Source organism: Crocuta crocuta, unplaced genomic scaffold, assembly GCF_008692635.1.
Source record: "Crocuta crocuta isolate KB4526 unplaced genomic scaffold, BGI_CrCroc_1.0 scaffold235, whole genome shotgun sequence".
In the NCBI taxonomy this organism is placed as follows: Eukaryota; Metazoa; Chordata; class Mammalia; order Carnivora; family Hyaenidae; genus Crocuta; species Crocuta crocuta.
The window spans coordinates 1,415,318-1,424,768 of NW_027531285.1; the positions used below are offsets into that span (position 1 = coordinate 1,415,318).

The following is a 9,451-nucleotide window of genomic DNA, read 5'->3' on the forward strand; positions in this document are numbered from 1 at the left end:
CTCATGACATGTGAAATCATAACTTGTGCCAAAGGTGGACGCTTAACTGACTGAGCCACCCAAGTGTTACCTGAAATTTTTGAATGTCTTTTATGATCCATATTGTCAGTGTCTCCTGGAGAAGTGAACTAAAGCATAGGTTTCTTTGAGAACATTTTCAGATTCACATTAACAAAGTTTCAGCTATAAGATTATTTCATCAATCGTTAACCTGTTATGCATCCCTAGCCTTGCTTGAATAGGTTACAAGGTAATTCTATAATGCTGATGGATTATTTGCAAATATCCACATATTTTAGGATACCAAAATAACATTTCCTTAACACAAAATTTTTTTTCTATATTAGCAAGTGAACATTTTTATAATCATTACTTAAACTGTACACAGCTTGGGGCGCCTAGGCTCAGTCAGTTGAGCATCTGACTCATGGTATCGGCTCAGGTCATAATCTCACAGTTCATGAGATTGAGCCCTGCGACCGGCTCCGAACTACAGTGCTGAGACTGTTTGGCATTCCCTCTCTCTTTTTTCTCTCTGCCCCTCCCCCCAACTCTCTCTCTCACACAAAATAAATTTTAAAAAATAAAATGTATACAGCTTATAGGATGTGAATGAGTAAATGGTGTAAGTTTTAATAGTCAATTTGCCTACATAACTTGTTTATCTACGTGAGTGTTATACTTGTCATAAGCACCAGATTTTTATCGATGACCAGAAAAATACATTATAAATAACATGTAAGTCAACCCCAAATTATGATGTATTACGTTTCAGGATTCTAACAATGATCTCTATCCTGAACAGAAAAGATTCTAGCTTTATCAGTAACCATACTCAATTCCAGAAACATTTTGTTAAACAATAGACCCTTATCTGTTCCTACTATGTTGCTGAAAGAAAATTAGGAGATGTGTTATTTTTTGACAAAATTTTATCTATAAAGTCCCTCCTTCCCCTCAAAGTAATATATTCTTCTTTTAAAAATTATTTTAATGTTTATTTATTTTTGAGAAAGAGAGAGACAGAGTGTGAGCAGGGGAGGGGCAGAGAAAGAGGGAGACAGAGAATCTGAAGCAGGTTCCAGGCTGTGAGCTGTCAGCACAGGGCCCCGTGCGGGGCTCCAACTTACAGGCTGTGAGTTCATGACCTGAGTTGAAGTCCGTCACCCAACTGACTGAGCCACCCAGGTGCCCCAAAAGTAGTATATTCTTAAATCAGTCCGTTAAATTTAATTTTCCAGACTTGCTTTCTCATTATTAACTTTCTTTTAGTGTACTTAAATATTTTAATAATAGCCTTTAAAACTAATTGTACCCCAGTAAATGTTTGAAGAATGTTGACTTCTTCTTATAAGCCTTAAAACATGTTATATGATCTGTGGGACAAATAACAAAATAATTACAGAATAATTTTAATTATGAGAGAAACGGGTACCAAGTTTACACATTAATTTTTTTCTGGAATTTACATACTTTTTTTTATCTCCTGGGTTTTGTGCACAGTTGATTTAGGGACTACTAATAAAATATTCTGTTTATTTTTTTTTTTAAGTCAGTTACTAATTCTCTTTGAAAACAAGCAAAAATGATGTATATTAAATTTTAATGAAATCTTTTTATAATTAGGTGACAATAGAGAAAAGTTCTTCACTTGATTTTATGTAATTTGTAAAGATAAATGCGTCTGAGCCTGGCACTCACACAAGGATATGTGAGTATGTGTAATAAATGGGGTGCAGCTTTTCTCTGATGTGAGGCCTAACTGGGATGTTTGTGTATTTATAAGTTTGTAGTTTGAAATATTCATATTTTGCCCAGTGGCCTACTAGTAGATCATTATATTTTCATTTGGAAAGCCTGTGTTTGATCTTTGCTCTTGTTTTCTTGGGAGCTTTAAATGAATAAAATAACAAATAATTTACTTCCCTGAAGCCAAACAGCCAAGGGCTCTGATCCTTTCAGAACTTAACAAGTTTGACCTCTCTCCACATTGAGGAGGGAGACATCCGTGGGGGAAAAAGGAATCTGGGGAAAATAGTCATATACATATCACATACATAATTGACTATTTTCTAAAATCATTCTTAAATCAAATGTCTATTCACATATTTGCTAATACAAAAGATTTCCATAAATTGAATAAAAGCAAAAGTCAATAATTTAGTGTATTAATATGTCCTAACCCTGCCCCACATATATATATGCTCTGAGCATGGATAGGAAGATAGACAAGGTCTGAGGATTGAAGCAGAAATAAATAAGAAAGGAGAGAATATTAGAGGAAATTAGAAATATAAAAGAGGAGTTATATAAAGGCAAACTATTTTTTAAAAAAATTTTAAATGTTTTTTAAATTTATTTTTGAGAGAGAGAGACAGAGCATGAACAGAGGAGGGGCAGAGAGAGAGAGGAAGACACGGAATCTGAAGCAGGCTCTGGGCTCTGAGCTGTCAGCACAGAGCCTGATGCAGGGCTCGAACTCATGAACTGTGAGATCATGACCTTAACCAACTGATCCACCCAGTTGCCCCCAAACTGTTTACTTTTTAAATGAGACCGAATACATAATCTGGAAAATACAGATTTATGAAGACCACACATGATGTATATATTTTTAAAATCATTGTTAAACAAAGGTCTATTCATAGTTAGTGCAAAAGATGTACAGTCGCAAATTTTGATTATTCAAGTATTCAACTCTATAGTAGAGGCTTGTAAAGTATGTTGTCACATGATTTGTTAATATAAAATGATTCTATTGTACTTATCTGGCTTTTGAAAAGCCTTAATTTCACTCCTAGGAAAATTTGTTTTCAAAATGTAAGCTTTGTGTTAATAGAAATAATTAACTCACTAAATTTCATGGGAATAAGAAGTGCCTCTTATTGACAGGACCCCAAGACCTGCCAATAACTAAATAATCTCATGCATTCATCTCTTGAATGTGATAATCTCTAAATAAATAACAAATGAATAACTCTTGCCTCAAAGAAAAAAATCCAAATAATTAAATTAATATTCATACTTAAATCCATATCATCTCTAAAACCCAAGGTTAAAAAATGACAATAAGTGAACAAAGTGAAAAAAATCAACAGGAAAATCACAACTGTAACTGTACAATATCACTGAATATTGCTGAATATGAAGGAGCTACTTCATACCTCTGATTCTAAGATCTTGTGGATAGATACTAAAATGTCGGTTTTCTCTCATACATCTTCAGGATTGTTCTCCTTAGGCAAAATTAATTTTCCAATGAAATCATATCGTCTTCTGTTACCGGTTGGGATTATTGGGATAAAATAAATCTCTAAATTTTTAAACCCAAATGATCGCTCTTTCGATCCCCTTTCTTTTGAAAAATATGATTTCCTCTGGTACGTAGTTTTGTTAACCTCAGCAAGATGGTTTTCTAGAGTTTTCAGGCAACATTTAGTTGCACTAAAGAAACATATTGTAAAGTCTGCAACATTTTTCGAATGTACTGTTTGTCACATGTCTTTTAGGACTCATCTGTATGACACAAATCTGTGCAGTGTTTGTACTTGTCTTATGTTTCTCATAAATTTTATTTGGACATTTTTCCAAGCCCCCCACCCAATGCTCTTGGTCTTAACAATTTCTTTTCCTACTTCTTCTCTTTGCTTCCTCTCTTCCTTTCTTTCTGTTCATTCTTCTCCCCATCACCCTTGCTCTTCTATACTTTCCTTCTCTCCACCCCTCCACCCACTGTCATTTTCTCAAATTCTTAGCTGTGTAGTGAAACTTTGTCATTAAAATTACTTTTCCTGTTGCATGGTCTAGCCATCTTACTAGACACAAAAGCACCTTGCTGTTCTGTTTTTGTCCCCTGTCCTTGAGTCTTTCAGAATCTGTTTCTTTTCTTTTCTTTTTTTTTAATATTTTTATTTTATTTCTAGGAGAGAGAGAGAGAGAGAGAGAGAGACAGCATGAGCAGGAGAGGGTCAGAGAGAGAGGGAGATACAGACTCTGAAATAGGCTCCAGGCTCTGAGCTGGCAGTCAGCACAGAGCCCCATGCGGGGCTCGAACCCACGAACCGCGAGATCATGACCTAAGCGAAAGTCGGATGCTTAACCGACTAAGCCACCCAGGCGCCCCCAGATTCTCAGTTTCTGATTATTAGGGTTTTATAACGGTATATATGTCAAGCATGTAAAACACAATAAGTAGTTATTAAATGGCGTGTATTTTTCCTTTATATGATTTTTCCAACTTGTATTTTGTTTTGTTTTGCATAAATCCCCTTTCTTTCTCATTTTCTTGGGGCTTCTTATATGCTTCTATTATATCAATACATAATAAAATGTTTTAAAATTAACTTAATACTTTTAATCTTTAATACCTATTCAGAAGGTTATTTTTGGCTCTAGGATTACCACATTTTCATCTTTAACTCTTCAAATCTAAAGAGATATTTTGGATTTGCAGCTTATGAATTTATAAGCTGACATATTTTATATCCTCTTTAGAATGAATGGTTGTTAGATCAGTAATCAATGAGAACTAACAAATGGTGCAGAACACTGAACATGTCATGTGCTGCTTTTTTCTCCTCTTGTGCCTAAATTGTATTTATGAGAAAATTCAGCAGGACTTTCTTGTGTATACCCTCTTGTGTAAACTCATCACTTTTGCCAGAGGCCACTGTATCATAAAACTACACTCTGTGTAATGTAAAAAAAAAAACCCACCACATTCGAAGTAAGAATAATTAATTTGTTTTAAATTAATTTTATCAGTATGCATATTTTATTAATTTTGTTTGACAATAAGCATGAATGTACATAAATCATAAGAAATTTTGATGTGTTTTACTTTCCATATCTGAATTTTTTGGATCTCATAAAATATATTACATGAAGAGTAAAAGTAAAATAGGTGTTAAAAATTACACAGATGTTTTAATAGTTCTTCCTTATTTTACTGATGCCATATTATATCTTTACTGTTTATTTTTATATCTACTAATCACTATTTGCACAAATTATTGCATGAGTTGTAGTATTTACAGTTACTGCAAATGAAATACTGGAAAAAATAAAGGAAACCATCCAGACTTGAAAGAGAAGCATAAGTGAAAGATGTTTATTGGTATGGGTAAGACATATAATGGAAAAAAAAATTAAAACTTAAAAATCACTAAGCTGTGAAAAAAAATTAAGCAAAACAGGGGAAGAGTTGAGGGTGTTGGATATAAAAGTGTACATCTAGGGGCCGCTGGGTGGCTCAGTCACTAAACCTCCGCCTCTTGATTTCAGCTCAGGTCATGATTTCACAGTCTGTGAGATCAGCCCCCACCTCTGGCCCCCAGGCTAACAGCGAGGAGCCTGCTTAGGAGTCTCTGTTCCTGTGCTCTCTCTCAAAATAAAGACATAAACATTTAAAAAGTGCACATTGAAACCATGATACTGTAGTACATAATTTCTAAGTATATATTTATACGTGAAATATGCATATGCACATAAAACTCATGTATCTTCAATATTTTCTAATGGAAAAACATTAAGATTATGTAGCACAGATTTCAAAATAGAGCTTTCCTCAGTATCATTTATTTGTCTTTACTTAAATTTAGTATATTTTTAAGTTATGAATCCTCCATGACCTACCACTTCAAAACAGATAAAAAGGAAGAGTTCACAACTGCAACTTTGCTTTAAGAAAGTTAACTCCTGAGAACGCAGCCAGGAAGCACATGACCACATCTTGTATATAGATTTTGTGAAAGAAAAAAAGTAACCCCTTCATCTCTCCTTTTGAAGGTTTCCTTCCTCTCCTATGTGGAATTAACATAATGAATGAAAATAGTGGGCACTACTACTGTTATTTGTGGTGAATAACACAGCCAAATGAATCCCCATGGATCTGTTTTATATTTACTTACTTTATTTAGAAAATTATGCATTTGTTAATTAATATTAGTACCAGTATTTGAAAATATTTACTCTCTCACGTTTTTTGGAAATATTTCACTCTAGCTGTAAAACCCAATAAAACAGTGGTTGAATCGCCCTTGTAATATGTATTAGCCATGGGATCCTTGGCAAATTACTCTAATGCTCTGGTTTCATTTTCCTAATCTGTAAAACGAGTATAATATCAACATCATGGAACAGTTACAAAAACTAAATAAGAAGCTTTGCTCAATAAATTCTAATTCTCTTAGTCTAACTTTATATACTGTTGGTTTTCTTGTGGTGATGCAACCTAGGGAATGAGAATGGCACGTGGAAATAAAATAAGTGGAATATTTTGGACACCATACTGTAATTATGTAAGCAAATGGGAAATGTGCAAGGAGGATATTGATGTCTTGCTTTTTCTTCAGCAGAACTGCATTCAACATAAAGGGGAGTCATTTTATTGAATAATAAAAGCCTGACAATCACTGTGATTGGCTGACGGCCATTACTGCAGTGCAATTCTAAACAGCTTGCTTTTCCAAAGTTCTTCTTGCATAACTCTTCAAAACCCAGGCTTTGCCCAGGCTAGTTGAAAGTTTCAGAACTCATTTTTAAAATGAAGTTTCTCACATTTGACAACTGCTGTGACATATGTAATGAAAAAATTGACATCAAAATACTATTTTCTCCTTAAATTATTAGAATCAGATACTTTTTGACACAGAAGGAAACATTTGGAATATGTAGCAAACTAAGTTTTAATGGCAGACAAAAGCAATTCCTGACTCAGAAAAGAAAAAGACCACATGTAAAGAGATCTTATTTAAAAAAAAAAAAAGGCCCAACATGTTTTACAGTGAAAAGCACATTTGATCTGCATTATCCAGCTTAAAATCTATGATTTCCCAAAAGAACTCAGTGAGGCTTCTGAAGTTAGCAAATCCACCTTGATGCATTCATCTTTTTCAGCTTTTCTAGTCACCAATCCTTACTGTAATGTAGGTATAGTAAGTGGGTGTAGAGTTGGCAACTCACCAAAATAAATATTTAATGACATTTTAATGGTTATTTTAAATCCCTTTTATTTAAATTGTGGATTAATACTTTATTTGGTCAATGAATTCTGACCAGAATGTTTGAGAAACATATTTGCAGTTGAAGCTCGCTGTAATGGATGTGTACTTAATTTTCAGAATTGTCCAGGTTAGATCATCTCTGATGGAGGCATTTTATCTTAAATGTCAACATTAGAAACACTGAGATAAAGATCAGGGGCAGCAATCTGTGAACTACGGAACTGTGTTAATTGTTCATTCTCAAACACAGGGATGCCAATTAATTCCACACAACCCAGATTCAAGGCAGCATGGGGGGATGGTCCTGATGTTAGTATTGCATAAAAATGAAGAAAGTACATGTGTTCCAGCGGCCAGAAAGCTGATTCTTTCAACAGGCAGCAATAGAAGAAGAATCCCAGTGCAACCAGCAATTGGTGGATGAAATCTTTGTTCTGGCGATAGGCTCTCTAAGCCAGCTGCCAGGGGGAGAAATCCCTCTCTCACCCTCACCTTCAGAACCCACGGCTCAGCCACCTGGGCTCCCGCGGGCTGCGCCACCGCCTCACTTCTGGTGCACGTCTCCCCCTCTCGACCGCCAAGTGCTCACTCCCTCCCAGAGAGCACTTACACAATGGACTCACTTGTTTCCCTTGAACCTCTCCTTGGACTTCCAGCCCCAGCCCACAACTTGAGCGCGAGTCAGGCGGGAGCCCCTGCCGCGGAGAACGGACGAGCTCGGAAGCGCGCGCGCGCAGGCAGACACCACCAACAATGCCTGGTGCACGAATGAATAAATTCACGACACCCATGCCCCCACCCATTGCTCCGCAACCTGCAGAAAGAAACCTGGAACGGGGTTTCCCGAATGAGAGATCTTGTTTTGTCTTTCGAACCGCAAACACTCTTCTCCGGTGACGGCAGACGGAATGCGCTGCGTTCTGATGGCCATAAAGATTGACGGCGGCTTGCCCGTGACAACGCCCCCCGTACCGCGCTGCGCCAGGTTCCCGGAGAACCGCGAGGGGGAAGCGCAGATCTCGGGGAAAGAGCAGCAGAGGCAAAGCCAGCTTAGGAGGCATGAGAAATGGGCATTCAGGGAGGGGGAAAAAATGAATGAGTTAAACAGGTTTTAATAGTGAAACTTCGGGAGAGAAAGGGGTGGGCTCTCTCTCCAGGTAACTACCTTCAAATAAAAAAAAAATAGATGAATGCATAAGGAAGTGGCAAGCAGCAACAANGTGTCAGTGCCTGAGGCAGAGACCGAGAGAAAAAAACGCGCTTCATTCCTTCTTCCACCGCCATACTGTATTTTATACTAAATCTCATTTTTATTCCAACATTTTACTCCCGCTCGGTGAGTACCTTCTCAGTGGCATTCTTGTCCTACTTTTTTTTTTTTGTCCTTTTTTTTGTTTTTGTTTTTCTTCTTTTTTTTTTCCACTTCTTTGATTATTGTTTATATTTGGGAAAGCTGGAGGAGCATGGTTTTGAGCCTTTTCCTGAATCCAAGTTTTTCTAGCATGCGATGGTTCTGTAGACGAGGCGCTGTGTCTGGGAGTCCGTGGCGACCGTGCCCGCTGGGAGCGACTCCCAAGTCCAGCAAAATATGCAACTGGTTTTATGGAAAAAGCGATGTGAAGTATGGTGCCTATTTTTTTTCCTTTGTAAAAATATAAAGCATGTTTCTAACTCTTTTTTTTTTGCACACTTTTTCTGATAAGATTTTTGTATAGGTGGGATTTTACGGCAGTGTTTACAAGTTTGTGGCTTTGCAATGGTACAGACCACTGAGCAAAGGCATTAATTTTCTATTTTTTCGTGCCGTTTTTGGAAGCCGGTGAGAACAAATTCGTTTTTTTCTCTCCTGTTTTTGACACCCCTTGATAACATGAAACTTTTCTTGCAGCTGGTTACTGGGATAATTTTTAAGCAAAATACTTTTTTTCCTCCTTTATATTAACTATGACTTTTGCACATTTGATTTTTTTAAAAAACCGAGATAATTTTATGATAGATATCCTGATATCTATATATTATCCCTTCTTCCTTCCCTCCCCTCCCCGTAAATCAATTTTCAAATGATGGCAGTGGAAGGTTTTTCTGGAAAAAAAAAAAATGAAGTGCGGTTTGGTTTCCTTGTCAACGGAGGATGAAGTGAACAGCTGAGCAGCTCGCAGAGAGCAGGTACTTGGTCCCCTTGGAGGCGTTTCCCGGGTTTGCAATGGCAACACTGGTCCTGGCAAAGAAAGCTGTGTGTGTGTGTGTGTGTGCGCGCGTGTGTGTGCGCGCGTGTCTGTGTGTGTGTGCGCGCGCGCGCGTCTTGGGCAGTGTCCGAGCCCGCGGTGGGGAAAGCCGCGCCGGGAGCTAGGGAAAGCCAAAGTCCGTTCCCTGCCTCGGGATCGTTTTTGGATGTGCGCAAAATACAGTCCCTCCCCCGGCTGCGCCCAGGTCATCTCCGCGGCGGG

At 37.4% G+C, this 9,451-nt stretch overlaps 1 protein-coding gene across 3 annotated transcripts in view; it reads left to right on the forward strand.

Moving 5' to 3' along the window:
- Positions 1-8,249: 8,249 nt before the first annotated feature.
- Positions 8,250-9,451, forward strand: part of RALYL (RALY RNA binding protein like) — a 713,275-nt gene continuing 712,073 nt past the window's right edge. For 2 of the 3 annotated variants that reach the window (XM_077771224.1, XM_077771225.1), the window contains exon 1: positions 8,775-9,170. The gene's annotated coding sequence lies outside the window, so the exon portion shown is untranslated. Of the gene's footprint in view, positions 8,341-8,774; positions 9,171-9,451 lie in introns of those variants that run through there. The other variant, XM_077771227.1, reaches the window with a different exon arrangement.